This window comes from Chiloscyllium plagiosum, chromosome 24, assembly GCF_004010195.1.
Source record: "Chiloscyllium plagiosum isolate BGI_BamShark_2017 chromosome 24, ASM401019v2, whole genome shotgun sequence".
NCBI classification, from domain to species: Eukaryota; Metazoa; Chordata; class Chondrichthyes; order Orectolobiformes; family Hemiscylliidae; genus Chiloscyllium; species Chiloscyllium plagiosum.
Window position 1 is genome coordinate 22,361,743 of NC_057733.1, and position 21,215 is coordinate 22,382,957.

Here is a 21,215-nt window from a genome sequence, read left to right on the forward strand (position 1 = left end):
TGCAATCTTCTTCCCGCCCTCTCCGCCCCCACCCCAGTCTGACCTTTCACCCTCACCTTGACCTCTTTCCACCTATCACATTTCCGACGCCCCTCCCCCAAGTCCCTCCTCCCTACCTTTTATCTTAGCCTGCTGGACAAACTTTCCCCATTTCTGAAGAAGGGCTTATGCCCGAAACGTCGATTCTCCTGTTCCCTGGATGCTGCCTGACCTGCTGCGCTTTTCCAGCAACACATTTCCAGCTCTGATCTCCAGCATCTGCAGACCTCACTTTCTCCTTATAGGTGTATTTAGCCAATTTAATTCACTCTATGTGATACCAAGAAACAGTTGTATGCACTAAATGCAACAAAGGCAATGGGTTCTAACAATATCCCAGAAGTAGTGCCCAAGACCTATTCTTCAGAACTAAGCATGCATCTTGACAAGGTGCTCCATTACAGCTGCTACACTGGCAATTGTGTCACTGTGGAAAGTTGTTCAAAGATATCTGTCCAAAAGATGCAAAAGAAATAAAAATGATTAATTATCAGCTCATCTCAGAGAAGGCATGAAAAGTATCTTTGTGCTGTCAAGTGGCAATCCAACTTGCTGACCAATGTTCACTTTAGATTCTGCCAGGGCCACTTAGCTCCAGATCTAATTACAGCCTAGGCCCAATGGATCAAAGCCTAATTATAGTGGTGAGGTGAGTGACTGCTGTCCACATTAAGGTAGCATTTGACCATGCCAAGGAGAATTAGGAAATATCATCAGAGGTTGGAGTCATATTAAGCACAAAGGAGGAAGGTTGTGACTGTCGGAGGTCAATTGTCTCACCACTCCACTGCAGGACGTCACAGGAGGAGTTTTTCAGGATCGTAATTTTCAATGGCCTTCCTTCCATCCTATGGTCAGAAGTGGAGAGGTTCTCTAATGATTGCACAATGTTCTGCACAACTCACGATTCCTCAAATACTGAAATAGTCTGTGCCCATTTGGCAATAAGATGTAGACAACATTCAAGCTTGTGCAGTTGAGTAGGAAGGAACATTCATGCCACACAGGGATTTCAGTAAATAATGATTTCCAACAAGAATCTAATTGTCTCCCACAGACGTTCAATGACATTACTGTCACTGAATCCACCATCATCAACATCTTGGTTTTAACCATTGACCAGAAACTGAACTGTGAGAAAATGAGGACTGCAGATGCTGGAGTACCAGAGTTGAAAAATGTGGTGCTGGAAAAAAACAGCAGGCCAGGCAGCATCCGAGGAGCAGGAGAATCGACGTTTCGGGCATAAGCCCTTCTTCAGGAATGAGGAGAAAGTGAGGACTGCAGATGTTGGCGAGCAGAGCTTAAAAATGTGTTGCTGGAAAAGCACAGCAGGTCAGGCAGCATCAAAGGAACAGGAGAATCGACGTAGAAGGGTTTATGCCCGAAATGTCGATTCTCCTGTTCCTTTGATGCTGCTTGACCTGCTGCGCTTTTCCAGCAACACATTTTTAAGTTTCTTCAGGAATGAGGCTGGTATGCCAAGCGGGCTGAGATAAAAGGTAGGGGGGAGGGAATTTGGGGGAGAGGCGCTGGGAATATCGTATTACCAGCGCCTCTCCCCCAAATTCCCTCCCCCCTACCTTTTATCTCAGCCCGCTTGGCACACCAGCCTCATTCGTGAAGAAGGGCTTATGCCCGAAACGTCGATTCTCCTGCTCCTCAGATGCTGCCTGGCCTGCTGTGTTTTTCCAGCACCACATTTTTCAACTCAGAAACTGAACTGTACCAACTACATAAATACTGTGGTAACAAGAGCAGGTCAGAGGCTAGGAATTCTGCAGCAAGTAATTCATGCCCTCACTCCTCAAGGTATGTCCATTATCTATAACACATGAGTCAGGAACATGATGAAATACTCTTCACTTTTCCAGATACATGCATCTCCATCAACACTCAACACCGTCCATGACAAAGTACCCTGCTTGATTGATACCCTATCTACCAATGTAATCATTAATTTCCTTACCACAAAAGTACACTGGCAGAAGTCTGTACCAGCTATACGATGCACTGCAAAAATCTGTCAAGCCTCCTTTGACAGTCCCTTCCAGACTCATACTCTTGCCACTTGAAAAGAGAAGGGCAGCAAGGAAATGGTAACAGCACTTTCTCCAACATACCGTCCTTACTTGAAACATCCTGCCATTGATTGATTTTCACAGTGTCAAAATTCTGAAAATCTATTCCTAACAGTATTGAGGAAGTATCTACATCATGTGGACTACAGTAGTTCAGGATATGGCATTAGGGCTGACCTACAGAGCATTTTCTTCCTTGAGAAAGACAGGTGCAAAGTATTAATTTAATAACTCAAACTATGCCCCCACTCTATACATAAAATACCCTTTTTGGTCCATATTTAATTGACTCCTCCATTTAGCTCCCTTTTAACTACATAAATGCCAGTCGATGACTTTAAGGTTCCCTTATGTTGGCTGCCAATCTCTTTTCATACTCTCTCTTTGCTTCTCCTATTTGGTTTTTGACCTGTCTGAACCTTGTACATTCAGCCGGTGCTCCATTGTATTATTTAATTTCCATCTGTCACAAACACACTCCTTCATCTCAATCTCTATTTCTGGTATAGAGGCAGCTCTTAATTTGTTAGGTTTTCACCTGATTGTTCCTGTGTCCGAACTATCTCTTGTATTGAGGTATTACATTAGTTAGTCAATTTTTTCCCTGCCAATCTTTGAATTCAATTTAACTGGGTCAGTTCCAGAGTCGAGGGTGTGGTGCTGGAAAAACACAGCAGGTCAGGCAACATCCGAGGAGCAGGAGAATCCATGTTTCGGGCATAAGCCCTTCATCAGGAATAATCATCCTCACTTTCTCCTGGGTCAGTTCCATTCTTACCCCAGTCCCGGAATGACTTTCCACCAATTAATTATTCTTGTTCTGGATTATCCCTCGCCCTGTTTAGTAAAGAAACTAAACTCGCTGTTTGATGTTTGCTGCCTCGGATAAGCCTGGCGCTGTCCCTTTAAGAGGTGGGTTCAAGGGGAGCTGAGCGGTTGGCCGTTGCACTTTGCGGCTGCGCGTGGTATGAGCGGTGCGGGCCCTTTAAGAGGTTTACCTGGCGGCCACACCTGCCGGCCTAGCGCCAGGGGGCTCGCCTTGTGAGCGGGGGAAGCGAGGCAGTCAGTACCACTCCGGAGCTCAGGTAAAACCGGGAGGGTCCGAGAAGATCGGCGCGGCTTGGGTAATCCAACCACACCCTCTCTCTCACCACCGGCGAGGAAACCTGCGGCTGTGAGCCGCTCTGGGCCCGGGGTAGCAGGCTTGCCCTGGGGTTCAATTGCACAGCCATGAGCGGGGACTGAGTCAAGCTTACTACAGGCACGGGAGATGGCGGCTAGTCTGGTTCCCGTTAACCAGGCCAAACTCAATATGCATATTTGTGCTGACCAGACGATCAGTAGTTACTAATTATCTTAATAGTAGGTAATTGCTTGGGTAATGGACAACTACTTGTGTAATGAATTACAAATCAGGTTCGCGATCAACTGGATAATAAAACCAGATTAGTATTTTTTTCTTAAATGAACTTGTCCAAAAACGAAGTTGCACACCTAGAGTGGATGAGATTTGAACCTGGGCCCCGACTCATGGGTTTGCACCACATCAGCTCTCCCAGTTTTGTCACAAAGTAGTTGCCAGATTGTTGACATGACTGTAATCCCAAATCTGTGCTTTCGTTTCCCATAAGTCCATGTGTGAATTCCGTCAACAGGTTTCTGCCCTGCCATCATACTGAAAGTGGTTTTATGATTTGTAAACTCCAATGAACATTCGTTGTCCTGTTTTGACCTTGTAGGTTTTTGAAAAGATTACCATAGAATTTTACTCCAACTTGTGTTTATTGAGCTATTAGAGATGTATAATAGTGGGACTGTACTTAATAATTCTGTTTTGAGCTAACAAGTCCCAGCTTGACAGGTGTTTAAAATGGCATTTTTTTCCTGCTTCAAGGTGATTTCTTCTCCACACCACCCCCTCCCAATCATCTAATCTTAGCCCCTTTTTCTTATCTACAAGTTGCCCTTGTAGTGTCTGAAAATGCAGCATTGCTTTTTATGTGTGCTATATCCAGTTGTACTTCACCACTATAACTTTTTTTTCTTGATTTGCTTTAAATTATGATATCAAGTACTGGATACTGCATATATACGGGGATGTGCTATGCCCAGAAAATGACTGAGCAACTGGATGGCACATGGTGTATAATAGAGTCATAGAGATGTACAGGATGGAAACAGACCCTTCAGTCCAACCCATCCATGCTGACCAGATATCCCAACCCAATCTAGTCCCACCTGCCAGCACCTAGCCCATATCCCTCCAAACCAATTGCACCAGCCTCCACCACTTCCTTTGGTAACTCATTCCATAGATGTACCACCATCTGTGTGAAAAAGTTGCCCCTTAAGTCCCTTTTATAACTTTCCCCTCTCAACCTAAACCTATGCCCTCTAGTTCTGGACTCCACCCCAGGGAAAAGACTTTGTCTGTTTATCCTATCCATGCCCATCATAATTTTGTAAACCTCTATAAGGTCGCCCCTCAGACAATGTTGGGAAATAAGGTTATTCTCTTTAGTTTTAAATATTAAATCATACTACTTGAGTGATTTTTTTTTTTCTAAGAAGTTTGGCTGTCTGTACAAGGCATGTCGAACATTGTTTCCGCTATCATCTACAAGTCAATGAGGCAAATGGTGTGTTAGTATTTGTTGCCAAGTGAGTTTGAATACAAGAATTGAAAAAGTCTTGATACAATTATAGAGGGCTCTAGTGAGACCAGACCTGGAGTACTTTGAGTAGTTTTGGGCTTCATGTTTGAGGAAGAATATATTTGAATTGAAGGTGGTTCAGCTGTTCTTGGGTCTCTTTTTGTTTTCTCCAGGAGGGAGGGGAGTTTTGATACCCACAACTCCATTGTGAAAGTTAGGGCAAGTATACATGCTCTCTAATCGTAAAGATTTGTAAAACTCTTCCTTGCTAAATGACATTTCAGTCTATTACATTTATGTACTGTCAGATCGAAGCTTGTATCAAGAGTGCAGAAGTATGCAAGCTAATCAAAATTAATTCAAAAGAGCAAAAATTTTGTTTTGTAACTAGATGTTGGGAATCATCAGCAGATCTGGCAGTATCATTTCTGATCATGTCAGGCAAGTTCTGGTTGAAGGTCAAGGGTTTTAAAAATGGCAGAGACCATACAAAATCCCATTATTATCTTGAATTTCAAAAAAATGGAGTAGCTCGCAGATTGCGATCAGTTTGTGTTGGTTTAAAACGCAAGGTTGGTTTTTTTTGTGTGATCTACATGTAATGCTGAAGCAGTCAAGGCACAGTAGAATCACAATTTTTCCTTCTCTACTGTAGCCAAAATGTTAACGCAAAGTTATCTTCCCAGTTGTCTTCAGTGGGTCTGGAGGATATTCGGTTCGTTTGTTAATAGGGTTCTGGAGGCTATTTGGAACTTGTGCTTCACTAGTTTTCTCAATACAGCGTATTGTCCAATCCTGGGCATTTCTCAGTCTGTGCTGTATTTGAATATTGATAACTCTTAGCTGTGAATAGTGCTGTACTTTGAGCAATTATTTGTGAACAGGGTGTCTAGGACCCTGCAGACTCCTCAACCAGTGTACACAATATTAACTTACCCAGGACCTTAGCATTTATCAGGAAAGGACTTCACTGCATGAGTCCTCAGTCAGTGAACCAGGTCACAACTTTATTTGAAGACAGTAACATTTATGAGTTAAACTTGACACTTTTAACAACTCTCTTTTGTACTATCCAATTCTTTTAGAAGCTTAAAATGCTTCCCAGATCCTCATTTGCGAGTCTGCCAAACTATTCAATATGTTCCTATTCATGAATTGATTATCTCTCTGGTCAGAAGGCAAGCTGCTCTGGCTACAGCTGTATCTCGATGTACCATTAGGCTAGAGTGTGGGGTTACCTCCAGTCCTGCCGTGTGAATTCTTGTAGTCTCCTGGCTACCTTCTGGAACTTGACAAGAAATTGACCCATCAGAGATAAAATTAATTGGCTTTATCACAGTGAAATGCTGCTGTGGTTCTCTGCCCTGCTTAACAGTGACCCTGTTATGTCTGCTCTTTGGCCTTGAAGGGTGGTTTCATCCCACAGTATATACCTGTTCTTTTGTCTTACTGAAGTATGTCTGCCCCAATAGTGGTGTTTGTTTGTCAGGAAGGTTTGAATTGCCCTTTTATGCTTCCTGATGTGTTTTGATACCTCTCTGGTTTCAGTTGTCTGGGCTAGGATCTTGCATGGACTTGTCCTTAGGCAGAATTATCACTTGTCTGTCTTGGCTCAAGCATTCCCAGCATACTTTGCTTTCTGGCCAATTTTGATCCCCTATGTATTTCACGAGCTGTCTGTATTTCTGGTATCCCTTCTTAAATGATCTTTATTTCACTTGAGCAGTCGCAGGCTGCTCGAATCTCCACATACGACTTTATGCTGAAAGAAAAGTAATCGCTTTGAACAATGTTTGAGGTGTTGTGTGGTGCAGTGTTAATGTCCCTACTTCTGAGCCAGTAAGCCTGCATTCAAGTCCCATCTTCTCCAGAGATGTTCAGAGATGGATTATACATGTTGATTTTCAGAAGTATCTACACTTTTTTTTTAAAACAAAAAACTGAGGAATTCTGGCAGTCATGTCCTTGCGCAGATATATGATCTCCAACAGCCATAACCATCTTCCTCTGTACTTGAGATGACTTCAGCCAGCAGAGTTACCTCCGATTCCCAATTGACTCCAATTGTGTTGCAACTCCTTGACATCAGGGCAGCATTTGCCCAGGTAAATCGCGTCTCCTCTAGAATTCAGCATTTTTTGTTCCTGATTGAACTCTGAACTCTGGCTCTAATGAGATCAGGAGCAGAGTGGCTCTGACAGAACCCAAACTGAGTTTTGATGATCCGGTTACTGTTAAGCAAGTGATGTTTGATAGTGATTCCATTACATGGATTGACAGTAGACCCAGAGTTTTTGGCAGGATTGTGTTTATCTTGCGTTTTGTATACAGGACACACCTGGCCAATTTTCCACATCAGGTAGATGCCAATGTGGATGTAGGTTTGCTTGCTGAGCTGGAAGGTTTGTTATTGGATGTATGGTCACCAAACTAGGTAACTACTTCAGTGTGCCTCTGGATGAAGCCCGCTTTCTATTTATATGCTTGGGTTTCCATGGGTTGGTGATGTCATTTCCTATGGTGATGTCATTTTACTTTTTTTTCCTCTCTGGGTGGAAAATGGGATCCAAGTCCATGTTTGTTGATAGCGTTCTGGTTGGAATGCCATGCTTGTAAGAATTCTCATGTCTCTCTTTGACTTGTCTGAGGATGGATGTGTTTATCTAGTCAGTGGTGTCCTTCCTCATCTGTATGTAAGGATACTAGTCAGAATGGGTCGTCACGTTTTGTGACTAACCGATCATGTATCCTACTGGCTAGTTTTCTGCCTATTTGTCCAATGCCGTGTTTGCTACAGTCCTGGCATGGTATTTTGTAAATGACATTAGTTTTGCTTATTATCTGTATCAAGTCTTTCAAGTTAATGAGCTGCTGTTTGTGTGTTGGTGGATTTTGTGGGCCACATGATGCCAAGGGCTCTGAGTAGTCTCTCAGTCGTTTCTGAGATGCCTTTGGTGTAGGGGAGAATGGCTAGGGTTTTTGGATGCGTTTTGTCCGCTTGTTTGGGTTTGTTGCTGAGAAATCGGTGGACTGTGTTCATTGGGTATCCGTCTTTTTGAATATGATGTATAGGTGATTTTCCTCTGCTCTGCCTGGTTCCTCTGTGCTGCAGTGTGTGGTGGCTCGTTGAAATGCCAGTGTTGTAGCTGTATTGGAACAGCTTGGCTAGGTGCACAACAAGTTCGGGAGCATGTGACTTCAGAGCTGTTATGAACTTGATTGTCGATGATGTACATTTGAAATGTGGTCACCACTGTGGGAAAGAAAACACTGCAGCCAATCTTCTGAGCAATATCCCACAGTCAGCCTTAGGATCATCACCAGAACATCTATTTGGTTTGAAAAGAATAAATATTGTCAGGGCATTTGTGCTTGTGCTAACTCTCTCTCTCTTGCTCTTAGTCAAAACAGTGTCTTGGGTCTTTACCTCAGCCCTCTCTAGCCTCTAGTGAACATCAGCACCTGTCAATGCAGCAATGGGAATGACAATTAACATCTACGATTCCCATGCTTGCCATTTATGCATTTATTTCGCACTTCTTTCTCTGTAAGCCATGCCCTTCATAGTAATCAGTATCTGCTGATCTGTGGTTCGCGGAGGCAATAAATATGGGGGGTGGGGATAAAGAACCACTAAGATTTAAGTCCTTGAATAGACCTTGTATATGAGTGCTTCGATACATATTGCTGTATTTTCAAGTCTCCACAGTGCAGTCTACCCATGCATTAGCTTCTATGTTGTATGTATGCTCAGTGTGCAATGCGGCCATTCGTGATCTGCCACACATTGTCTTGAGGGTCAGTGTCACACATTTTTATTTTCTCGTTGATTGCACTCTTTGGAAATCGTTTATATTTAATGAAATATATAATGTTTTGAATATGTTTCAGCTTGCTCGTTATGCTGTAATTATCAATTTGAGCTAGAATTTATTCCATTAAATCTTGTTTGTACAGTGTCTAGCTGATTGATGTTGAGAAATGTATTGTTTCTCTGGAGTGTCAATCTTGATTTTTATCAGGTCATAGAGTCATAGCGATGTATAGCATGGAAACAGACCCTTCAGTCCAACTTGTCCAGGCCGACTGGATATCCCAATTCAATCTAGTCCCGCCATGTAGTATGACTTAGACTTAGAACTTCATGACAGAGGCAAAAGTGCTCCAAACTGTCTTATCCACTTTTGAGTTCCAAGTGCTGCTTTTGTGATTTCTCTTCACTTTCAGTTGTTCCCACACCAGTTATGATAGTATTATTAAAAATTACCTCCCCTATAGCACCTTTCTGCCATGCATTATACAATTCCAAGAGCTCTAATCAAAGCAAGTGCTGGAGACATTACAATTTTTAAACCATGTAATAAAAGGTTTCCATTTTATACTTAGGCTTTCCTTAAGGTGCAAGTTCCCTGATTCATTCACAAGGGTTTAAACTTCAGTCAGAAGAATACCTGGGTATTTTGGGTACCTGGGTCTATTCAAGGACTTAAATCTTAGTGGTTCTTTATCCCCACCCCCCATATTTATTGCCTCCGCGAACCACAGATCAGCAGACACTGATTACTATGAAGGGCATGGCTTATAGAGAAAGAAGTGCGAAATAAATGCATAAATGGCTAGCATGGGAATCGTAGATGTCAAATTTTGTGAAATTAGAGTCATAGAATCATACAGAATGGAAACAGACCCTTTGATCCAACTAGTCCACTCTGATCATATTCCCAAACTAAATTAGTCCCACTTGCCTGGCCCACATCCCTACAAATAGTCATAGAGATGTACGGCATGGAAATAGACCCTTCGGTCCAACCCGTGCACGCTGACCAGATATCCCAACCCGATCTAGTCCCACCTGCCAGCACTTGGCCCTTATCTCTCCATATATATATATTCATATTGCTATTCATATGCCCGTCCAAATGCCTTTTTAAGAGTTGCAGTTGTACCAGCCTCCACCACTTCCTCTTTTCCATTAATTAACCTCTCCAAATGTCTCTCAAACATTGTAACTGTACCTGCATCCACCACTTTATCTGGCAGTTGATTTGACATGAGCCATCCTTTGTGTGGAAAAGATTGCCCATGAAGACCCTTTTTTTTTCTCCTTTCATCTGAGTTTGGAACTCCCCCCCCCCCCCCCCCCCCCCATCCTAGGGAAAGGCCCCTTGTATTCACCTTAACTATTCCCTTTTATGATTTAATAAATCTCTAAAAGGTCAGCCCTCAACCTCCTACACTCCAGGGAAAAACGTCCTAGTTTATCCTTTAACTCAAACCCCCATTCCTGCAACATCCTAATAAATCTCTTCTGAACTCTGTCCAATTTAAGAATATCATTCCAATAACCGGATTACCAGAACTGTATGCATATTCCAAAAGTAGTCTCACCAACATCCTGCACAGCCTCAACATGACATCCCAACTTCTCTTCATGTTAGTGTATCTGTAAGCGCAGCCTTGCAGTCCATGTATGAAATACCGGTGCCTGTTGTCATTAGGCATGTTTGGACCTGTGCAGTAGTGTTCCTGATTAATGAGATATTTATGACTGGCTTATTGGCATCTTGAGCTTTGGAAAGTACCTGCTTGAACTGAGAATCAATCACTGGGTTATTTTCCGTATTGCTGCGAGTAATTTCCAAATAATGCTGCTTGTGTCACTTGTTTACTCTGTAAAATTGTCTTTAAATATCAGGCAGTTCAGTACAAACTATAAGGCTGTCTTTGTGGTAACATTTATTTTTTTTTTAAAAAACCCTATCTCCGTGTTTAAAATTCTGAGCCTGCAATGTCCAGGACTGCTACCTATTGTACAGTCACTCCTGTGTTGGTGTACTAATTAATGCTGCTCCTTTCTGTGTCCTTAGTCCATGATAAATATTGATGTTCTTGCACTTTAGTAAATGCATGTCCTGCATGGACTGTCGGAATACCTTCTTAAACTTGTGAACCATTGAATGAGAAATCTAGTGAATCATTGATCATTTTTGTTTTTCATCTACAGTGACCATGATGCAAATTGACTTGATTTTAACTGAATAAACTGATCAACAGTTGGGTCAGAGTAAGTATCTTGCTGTAATTTAATTCTAATCCCAGATGGCTAATCATTTCATTATGCTGCTTTCTTTGTGAGTAAATTGTGTTACTATGTGAGGAATTTTCCACTCTGCAATCTATAGCAGATCGAGTAGTTTTCCTGTTGCCTAAAATGCACTTTGAATCCTGTTAAGTGAAATTAACAGCATTGCTGCCCTGAGGGGAGAAGGCAGAGTTGATCGTTGTGGTAGTTGTGCATGGTTGATAGAACAGGTGACTCTTGTGGCCCATAGGTCCTATTCCTTGTGTCAAATTTTCTTGCAAAGCAGTTTAAATTGTGATGTGAAGTGGAAGCACTCCCTAGTAGGCTTTCTGTTCAGTTAAAGTGTTTTTTTTTCAAAATACTTAATCTAAATCCTTTTGGTGCCTACCTAATTTTGAACAGATGGTTAAAAGAAAGGTCTTATCATGCTGAGCTTCCAGCTTAGCCAACTGTCACACACCTTAGTGGGGAACAATAGCAAAGAGCTCCTTTGGTGTCCTGGGTTCATATTACGTCCCTTGACCTATAGCCCTGTCCCATCCCCAAAATGGGTTAGGGCAAGAGATAATCTCCCCCCCCCCCCCCCCCCCCCCTTGCTTGGTCCATCGTTAATTCAATAAAGTAATCTACAGACACTTAAAGGAAAGTTTTAGTTTGGAATGGAGTCACTGAAAGTATTACTCCTAGATGAGTAATGATCACAAAGTGTTAGAAATAATCTTCTGATGCAATCTTTGCTGGGAGATGTGTTTTAGTGGAGAACAGCTGCCTATGTAGATTATTTGAAACCAGTGGATGATTCAGTGGAGTGCATTCATTCTAATCTAGCCTTATTTGCAAGGCTGACACTTTTCTGTCTCCTTTTAGACAGAGGTTTTATTGATAGGGATGCAAAAGAAAGGGTTATGTTAAACCTATGTCTGACACTTATTAGACTTCAGCTGGAGCATTGTGTAGATTCTGGGTGGCACACTTGATAGGAAGCACGTGAATCTCTGAGTACAGAAGAATAGTTTGCAAGTTGAGAATCTTCTGTAATAAGAACAGATTGGAGAAGGCAAGTTTTAAGAGGACATGTCAAAAGGCTTTCAAATTCTTTTTGAGAGACTGAAGAATAGATGGTGAGGAGCTGTTCTTGTTTCCCAAATGATTGGACGTTCAGGTGTAGATTTATTGATTTTCAAATGATTTCTGAAAACCACTCTATCTGGAATGCATCACCTGGCAATATAGTTGAGATATCAGAGGGCATTTGAAGATTGATTTGTTTATATTCAGTGTATGGGAAAGGTGAATGATCTGCACTAAGAATAATGAGATTGTGTGCTTGTTGTTCAACTTCTGAGGCTTGAAGATACAGTTGATATCACTGCAACACTGAGGCTGAGAGCTGTGAGGATAGCATCTTTATAAGATGTAGTCATCCCCACAGCTTAAGAATGTACAGGAAGAGAAGAAATAAGTGCTTTTTGAATTCCTCATGATCAATGGACAGGTACTGAAGGAGTCTCCTGAATACATTTTTTTTCCTCAGCTGTGAATATTGAGAGTGATTTAGTCCCTTTGTGGACGTTAACCTGAGCCAGGTCTGTGGCAGGACAGCTTATTCTGTTGTTGCAGGGGTACATGGGCAAGGACTAAATGAGTGGTGATGGGTTCGTAGGATTTTTCCCAGTAATGGAATGGTCAGTAAACTTAGTTAGCGGCTGTGTAGGGATCAGAAGGTCGTAATATCAGAAATACCGATGTGCACAAAATACCAGTTTTGAATTAGTACAAGAGTAGGAAGCAACCTTTTTTTTAGGTGAGGTCTGAGTAAGAAGTTGTGAATTCTAAACCTGACTTGGCTGAAATGAAGGATTGGGTATTACTGGCTCAGGAAAGATGGGCAAGGATGATTTGGTGACATGACTATTTTATTGGTTTTAAGCAGTGTTGCAGTACTGGAGAGAGAATACAGCAGAGTGGTCAAGAATAGAATCCATTTGGCTAGAGCTAAGGAATAAAAATGGTGCAAGTTTATTGCTTAGTGTTGTGTCTAGGTTATCAACTGGTTGGAGGAAGGTAAAAGAGCAAATTACAAATGTATTATTAATCATGATGCAGTTATAACGGACTTTCCTCATCCATGTTTGGATAGTCATTGTTGTGTAAGGGACAGGAGTACCTAAAATGCTGTCAAGAATTTCTACAGTATTTTCCCAGTCCTGTGAGAACTTTGAGACCTGGTTTTTGGCAATGAAGTGAGCAAAATGTACCAAGTGTCAGAATATTTTAAGAGTAGTGATCATTCTTCATAAGGTCTTGGTGAGCAATCGACCAAAAGTAGAGGAAGAATAACTGGAGGAAAGCTGATTTGCAACGTGGTAAAAATGGGTCTGTAGCAAATAAATTTGGAGTCCAAGGTGGTGTAGTGGTTGTGATGAGGCTAACAGGTAGACATCATAAAATATGAATTCCCTTATGGGGAGCTGTTAATCTGGTCCAATCAGGAAGCCCTGGCTGACAGGAATGTTCTCCCCCCCCCTTTCTCTTGGGGATCTGGGGTGGAGGGCACTGCATGCAGCGGTCCCCTGCAACCGCAGATTGCGGTGGTTCACGGACTCCCAGCCCAATTGCTTGTTCTGTGGTGTTGTGGAGTGCATGGACCATGTATAAATGGTGTGTAGGCGCTTGCATTCCCTTTTTGATTTCCTCAAAAACCTCCTCCTTCTGTTTTTGGTTAAACTTCAGTCCCCCACTCCTGATCTTCGGACATCCGGTACGGAAGGGGGAGGGCAGGTCTGAAGACAGCCTTGTGCTCCTGGGCCTGGCCAAAATGGCCATAAACAGGTCCAGGCAGGGGGCCGTGGAGGGGGTCACTCGGGCCAATTGCCTGCCACTCTTCCGGATGTCTCTACAGAAGGAGCATGCGGTGTCCATCAACACCCTTGAGCTGTTGAAGGAGAGGTGGGCACTGCAGGGAGTGGAGCGCGTTATTTTGATTTAATTCCAATTCTATTTTGATTTAATCCCTGCCCTCCCCTTCACTGTTTGATCACACAGCATTGCCCTTTGATGTGAAGGGCACTGCTTGTCACTGGCCACTTGGGTGTTTCCTGCCTGGTGGTGGGAATTGAATAAAGATTTGTGCACCTTGTCTTTCACTGTGTCTTGCACCTGCACACGCACAGCATGAGTGCAGGGGGGAAAAATAAGCACTACTGCAGTTAGGCAGTAGTGTGGAGGTAAAAAGAAACAAACAGGAGTGTCAGAAGTTCTGTTCACTCTCTGGGAGCTGGATTAATGTCAAGGATTCTCCATGTGTAAATAAAAAGTAATTGTACTAACTTCAAGATATTTCAGGTGGTTCTAAAGGACCAGAGAATCTTTTTTTTTTTTTTAAAAAAAGAACCCTTCCCAAAAAAAAGACAAACATCAGACCAGTCAGTTTAACTTGGTGATGAAGAATGTTGAATCAACAATGTAGGAAAAGAAACAAATCTCTTAGACAAATGCAAGTTAATTAAGGAAAACCAGTATGGATTTCAGAATTGTTTAAGTTTAGGTTTTTTGAGGAGGCAAATGTTAACAGGACAGTGTAGTTCATGTGCTGCACAAGAACATTCAAAGAATGTTTCATATGTTGGAAAGCATCAAATTTGAGTGAAGGTGTAGCTCACGCAACAAAAGTGATAAGGACCCGAAGGATGTGAAATTAGCTGAATGACTAGAAACTGAAAATAAACAAAGAACTGCAGATTGTGAAAATATGAAACAAAAGCAGAAATTATCGGAGATACTCTGACCTAGCAGCATCTGTGTAGACCAAATAGTTTTTCAAGCCTAGTGACCTTTCTGTGCAAAGTAATTAAAGCTGTGGTTAATGGATGGTTTTTGGGCAGGGATGATTGTTGTGAAGTTCCCCAGAACTACAAGTTGGGATCCTTGCTCTTCCTGATGTATAAACATGAGTTCAACCTTGTTGTTGTACAAGGCACAATTTCAAAGCTTGTAGCTGATCCAAAGCATAGAAACATTGAACTGTTGGTGGAGAATACAGAATATGCTTTACCAACCAGTACCTCGGCTTCATTAGTAGACACATCAAGCAGGGAGGTTAGTATACTTGTATAGGACACCAGTTTGACCTCAGTTGGAGTGGTGCCTCGTGTCTGGGCACTGCACTCAAGAAAGATTCAAAGGTATTGGCTGTAGTGCTGTGCAGAAGATATTTGAATATAATTCCGAGGATAAGGAGCTTCCATTATTCAGGTTGGAAAACTTAGGACTGGTTTTCTGGGAGAAGTAAAGCCAAGAGGTCTTTTAGTCAAGCAATCAAATGTGGTTCTGTTTTGGCAGCATACATAGGGAGAAATCCTTTTCCCATCATAACAGATCATGAGTACACTGATTTCAGGTAGTTGATAGGATTAGATTAGATTAGATTACATAGATGGGTTTTTTTGTTTTGCACAGCAAGTGGTTAAGGTCAAGAATAAACTGTCTTCGCAGTGTGGTGGAGGAGTGACTCTAACTGACTCCATCTAAAGGGAATTGAGTTGTTATCCAAGAAGGAAGAATGTGCAGGATTATAAGGCAAGGTTGAGAGAATGACTGCTTATTTGGAGAGCTGGTATCAATGCTTCAGGCCAAATTGCTGCCTTCCGTGCTTAAATAATTGTGCTTCTGTGCATCCGTAAATTCTCTTTGGACCTCCATTGTTCTAACGCTTTCCAGGTTAAGTAATGCACATCTTTGTTCAAAATGGTGAACCTCACTTGCTGATATTAAAACCCTGTCCCACAGTTTTACCTTAATTAATCTATCAACTTCATAATTTTGAGCTCCTATCTACATAACTGTACATCAATCTAAATGTCATAAACAAATTAGACAGCCAATCAGTTAGGTTCATGGGATAAAGTGTACCTTTACAATGGGAAGGCAGTGGCTGAGTCGTCATGTCTCAAACATAAAGGTCTAGAACACAGAAAAAGGCAAAAACTAGCACCTAACTGTTCTAATCCCATTTTCTAACACTTGGCCTATGAACTTGTGCACTTGCAATGCCAAAGCATATATCTCATGACTAAAATGTCATTAAGGATCTTGCCTGTACCTGCCTTGCAAACAGTATGTTCCAGATTCCCACCACCCTTTAGGTCACTGGACTAAATCCAAAACCCTTGGCTAATGTTAGGGGTTTAAATCTTTCAATGGCAGATGTTCCAATTCTAACTCAATGATGAAGTGAGCCAAGTGGTGGCATGTTTCCGTGTCTCTTAAAAACCCATTTGGTACATCAGTGCCATTTTTAGGCAAGGAAATCTATCATGTCTGGCTGTATGTGAGACTTCAGAGCCACACAATGTGATTACCTCTTAATTGCCCTCCTGGTTGATTTCGGGATGGACTGTAAATGATGGCCCAGCTGGTAGTGTCAACGCATGAACAATGTCAAGTGTTTGGGGATCTTGTTGTCTATAATTTAGTGGCTATGCTGTCATACTGCATCCTAAACTTTAGTTTATTGCTTGTAAACTGGCTTGGGATGTTCCAAGGACTCAGTCAGATATTGTTGTTGATGCAGATCTGTTCTTCAAAGCTTTTAAGAATCCTAGTGGCCTCCAGTATGTGTTTGTTGCTCTAACCTGACAATTGAGTCTATCACTAGGCATGCTGATCTACTACTTAAAAATGTGTTGCTGGAAAAGCGCAGCAGGTCAGGCAGCATCAAAGGAGCAGGAAAATCCATGTTTCGGGCATAAGCCCTTCTTCAGGAATCTTCAACCAGGACTCCCGCCCACCCTCTGACGACCCCTTCTCCCAGCTCCAACACACCCCATCCACCTGGACACCCCGTGCTGGCCTCTTACCCTCCCTCAAAAAGTTTCCAGCAACATATATTTTTAAGCTCTAATCTCCAGCATCTGCAGTCCTCACTTTCTCCTATGCTGATCTACCAAACTTGTAGGAAATGAGTAATGGAGTGGAACAAGATCTGCCTGTGCTAACAGGAGTAATGAATAAAATATCATCTTGAAATTCAAAAACTGGAGTCCTGTCTCTCCCAGCATGGGCAACTATTGCAGGTGTACTTGTTCTCTTCTGTTAGACTGGATGATTATGGACCAGGACTTCAGCAATCCCTAGGCAAGAGGTGATGGCCTACTAGTACTATCGCTGGACTGTTAATCCAAAGGCTTGGGTAATGTTCTGTGGAGTTATTCCTGATGAAGGGCTTATGCCCACAACATTGATTCTCCTGCTTCTTGGATGCTGCCGGGCCTGCTGTGCTTTTCCAGCACTACACTCTCGACTCTAATCTCCAGCATCTGCAGTCCTCACTTACTCCTAATGTTCTGTGGAACCAGATTCAAAGCAAAATTGAAATTAGAATTCAGTAAGAATCTGGGATTAAGACTATGGGTTCATGAATGTCCTTTTTTAAGGAAGGAAACTGTCATCCTTACTTCTGACCTACATGTGACTCCAGACAGCATGGATTGACTTTTAAACTGCCCTCTGGGCAATTAGGGATGAGCAATAAATGCTAGCCTAGCCAGTGATGCCCACATCCTGTGCATGACATCTTTTTTTAAAAAAAAAGTTATCGTTGCATACTTCAATATCCTGAGTGCTGCTCAGGATATAATTTATTATTAATAGTATTAGTATTAGTATTATCCCAGTAGGTTCACCTTCATATATCAGACTTTGGAAGTAGTGGGCATTCAAAAGGGAATTGGAACATGGATAATTAAGTTTAGAGCTCTTAATGTGACTGACCTGCAACACAAATGATTTGTGTTTAAACTCTATTGGTTTGCCAAGACATAATCTAAGTTTGAATAAAAGTTTTTTTTATATATATTTGGAATTGAGTTAACACACTTGTATTCTAATTCAGTGTAAAATAACAACGGTTGTCTTGCTGGTTCTCAGTGAGTTATGGAAGTTCTGTGATTGTTCTTTTTGTATTTTGTTTGGGAGAAGAGGGCTGCTGCTTTTTGCATGTTTTAAAGATTGCAAACCATCACAAAATACATGTGGTAGAAATGGAACACTTTTTTTCTTTCTTTTTGATCGCAAGAAATCTACTCCAATTAACACGCTTACTAGGTGACCTAGTTTGGTGTCCTTCAGGAATCTCTGCAGTTTTAGGGCCAACTGGGGCACAGAATATATGGTGTTTGCAATAAGACAACTGCAAGAGTAAGTGCAGAGTGCAGCACCAGGATTGACATCTGCTATTTGATAGTAGGACAAATTAAAGGTTTTGATAGAACAAGTAATTAACACTATTACTCTAGTCTCTAGCTGGGATGTCCAAGCAGTTTTAAAATACTGTGCTGACTGCATGTTGATGTGATTAAACATGTTTGTGCCTGTGGTACAATATCAGATGCCTTTATGGCAATGAGCACCATTGATGTTTTCTAATGTTCAGCAATGTGATTACATAGAACAGTTAGGACTTGAATCCTTACCTACTGGTTCAGAGGTAGGGGGTACTACTACTGTATCAAAAGAGCCCACCAACAAATGCCTTCTTGAAGCAACATAAAGCTAGGCGTGTTGTGGTTCCACAACGTTTTAAAGAAATGCCGAAGGAAGCCAACACAATGCTTATCTGCAAGTATTCCATTCAGTTTGGGGAGCTCTTCTTCTTTCCAGGCTACATGCCTCTGCCAAAATCAGAGGCAGTAATCTGAGAGCATTTGTTTGTAGCTGATGGTGTGCTCAAACTATACACATCCAAACTGGAATAACAAATTCTCTGTTGATTAAAATTTTGCCCTGCAAATCAGTATCTTCAAGACTAAGGTGGTTTAATCCAGTACCAGGCACATGCTATAAAACACTGGACCTAATAATTTGTCAACTGCATTAAAAATTCCTAGTAATAGAATATATTTGTGCATGCATTGAGGAACTAAGTTCTGCTCGTGGCCTACTTGATGACCCTGTCTAGAAGTAGCATGACAAAGCTGAGTACTAAAATCAACCTGTACCAGGTCATTGTCCTGAGCGTTCATTCTGCTCTATGGTGTAGAATCTTTGGTTCTCAAAGTCCTTCATTGGTGCAGAAGTCAACAGAGTGGAGATCATTTGAGAATGATCTTGATAAGCAGAACATTCTTTTGTATGGGTGTCCAAATTCCCAAGCAGATAATCATCTCTGAAGAACTGTCCGAGGGCAGTTGTGTGTTAAAATGTCTGACTTTTTCTCCAAGGTACCTTAACCTTCTCAAATGCAAACCACTTCTCTTAAGCCCTGCAGGTGACCAGTCCAAGTGGAGATAAGCACTTTAAATTTGGCTCAGTAGTTTTGAGGACTATGTAAACTAAATGTTCAAAACTCCCATCAAACAAGTAATGCAGCGGTAGTGTCTTTATTTTTTCCTTTTGTATTTTTCCCCTTCTGCCAAGGATATTAAAATAGACACTAAAATATAAAATGAGGGGCAAATTGGTGTCATAAGCAACATACAGCCATTAAACTGAAAAGTGATGTTATCAGTGATATAACTGTGTAATGACTGTACTGAGTAATTTTACTTGTGTTAAGTAGAGAAATAAGTCAGTATGCCAGGTATGAAAGGAATTGTTAGATGAAATATTTGTGGCAAAATCAATTACATTACAAGAACATGTATATTTCCACTGTAGCTTCCAGGAGCACTGGATAACACAAAACAAGTTCATCTAATGAACTTTTTTTGAAAAAGGGATTCTGGGTAATAAAAGATGGAGGACAGGGAAAATTTTTGGTTGTAACAACAGGCTGCTGCTTTTTTCAGGGTTTTGTTTTTGAGGTGTTTAGGTGTTGGAGGCGATTTCCTTGAATTCCAGGAGCAGCAAGTACTATTGAATATGCTGTTGCATTATTTTGGAACTTGGAAGAAAGTCAAAACAATAGCACTTTAAAAAGGGAGAAGTACAGACACAAAAGTAGCATGTGGTCAGTGTAGGAGAGGGATAGAGAAAAGAAATCCACACTAACTGACACAGCAGTGAACCTGTGCATTTCTTGCCTTTGGTGTTTGATTTTACGCATTGCTGGACATCTGAGTGCATCTAGGAAAACTTAAACTGCAAAATTCACAACTGATCTTGGAGGAACCTGTTTGGGAGAGGTCACAGCACAAAAACAGATTGGCAGCTCATTGCATGCAGAGGAAGTGGTGGAGGCTAGCACAATTGCAACATAAAAGGCATCTGGATGGGTATGTGGATGGGTATGTGAATAGGAAAGGTTTGGAGGGATATGGGCTGGGTGCTGGACTAGATTGGGTTGGGATATTTGGTTGGCATGGACAAGTTGGACCGAAGGGTCTGTTTCCATGCTGTACGTCTATGATTCTATGACTAAGTGCAGTTATTGTAATAGGGGGTTATGACATGGGGTGAACTCTCCTGCTTAATTTAACCAGCAGCACACGAAAGATTTATTCCCTGCAGTAATATGTGAAAATTAAATATGCCAAAAACTTTAAGAAATAAAACTTCAGATTTATTTTTAAAAGTATAACAGAATAACTAACTATTGGCAAGTCCTTCCTCTACCCTATCTTTTACCTTCCCTTCTATAATAGTTGGCCGATCAAGATTTACAAAATGACACCTTTATTTCAAAACCAGGCAGAGTTTAGTTTTCTCTGAATGCCTGTCGTTTTCTTCGGAAGTCTGCTTCACAGGTTACTGATCTTTTTTAAAAGATCTATTTTCTGGGCAGTGTCCAGATGTTGGCTTGGCATTTCTCCTCCCAACTATTCAACTTTCTCCGGTCTTACACCCCAAAACATCAGATTGTGTCATTTGGCTTTTAAGATTATTGATATACTCTATTCCAATTTGGTTGGAATTTGGAATTTTTTGGGGTATAATTTAAACTGATTGACCTAAATTCAATTCTGTTTGTCGTTTTCATGCAAGCAGTTACCCTAGTAGCTGGACTACATGTTAAATTGTCTTATTGAGTACACCTGATGCTGTCACTGCTATCTTTTAACTCTCTCTAAAAGTACAGTACAACCACATCATCTTCACAATCAGCTAACAGGCACACAGGCTCTCATAGCAATATCGTAAAATACTCTTTGTTTTTTTCTGTTGCAATAATGAGGCTACATAGTGTCCACACTGGACCAAGGAAAATACTCCCCTGCCACTGTTGACATTTTATATCCATCTGAGTTTCTGTTTGACTACTTGTCTGAAAAGCAAAGCTTCCACATTGCAGTACTGATGTAGATTTTTGTTCTCAAGTTTGAGTCCCCAAACTTAAGATTGACATGAGAATATCACCAAATTCGCTATGGTTGACACTTAAACTGGAGAGTAACAAATCATGCATCTAGATCATCTCTATTC

The 21,215-nt window shown here is 41.4% G+C and overlaps 1 protein-coding gene across 2 annotated transcripts in view; it reads left to right on the forward strand.

Moving 5' to 3' along the window:
* Positions 1-3,053: 3,053 nt before the first annotated feature.
* llgl2 (LLGL scribble cell polarity complex component 2) overlaps positions 3,054-21,215 on the forward strand; it is a 101,026-nt gene continuing 82,864 nt past the window's right edge. For both annotated transcript variants that reach the window (XM_043714552.1, XM_043714553.1), the window contains exons 1-2: positions 3,054-3,205; positions 10,779-10,838. The gene's annotated coding sequence lies outside the window, so the exon portion shown is untranslated. The remainder of the gene's footprint in view (positions 3,206-10,778; positions 10,839-21,215) is intronic.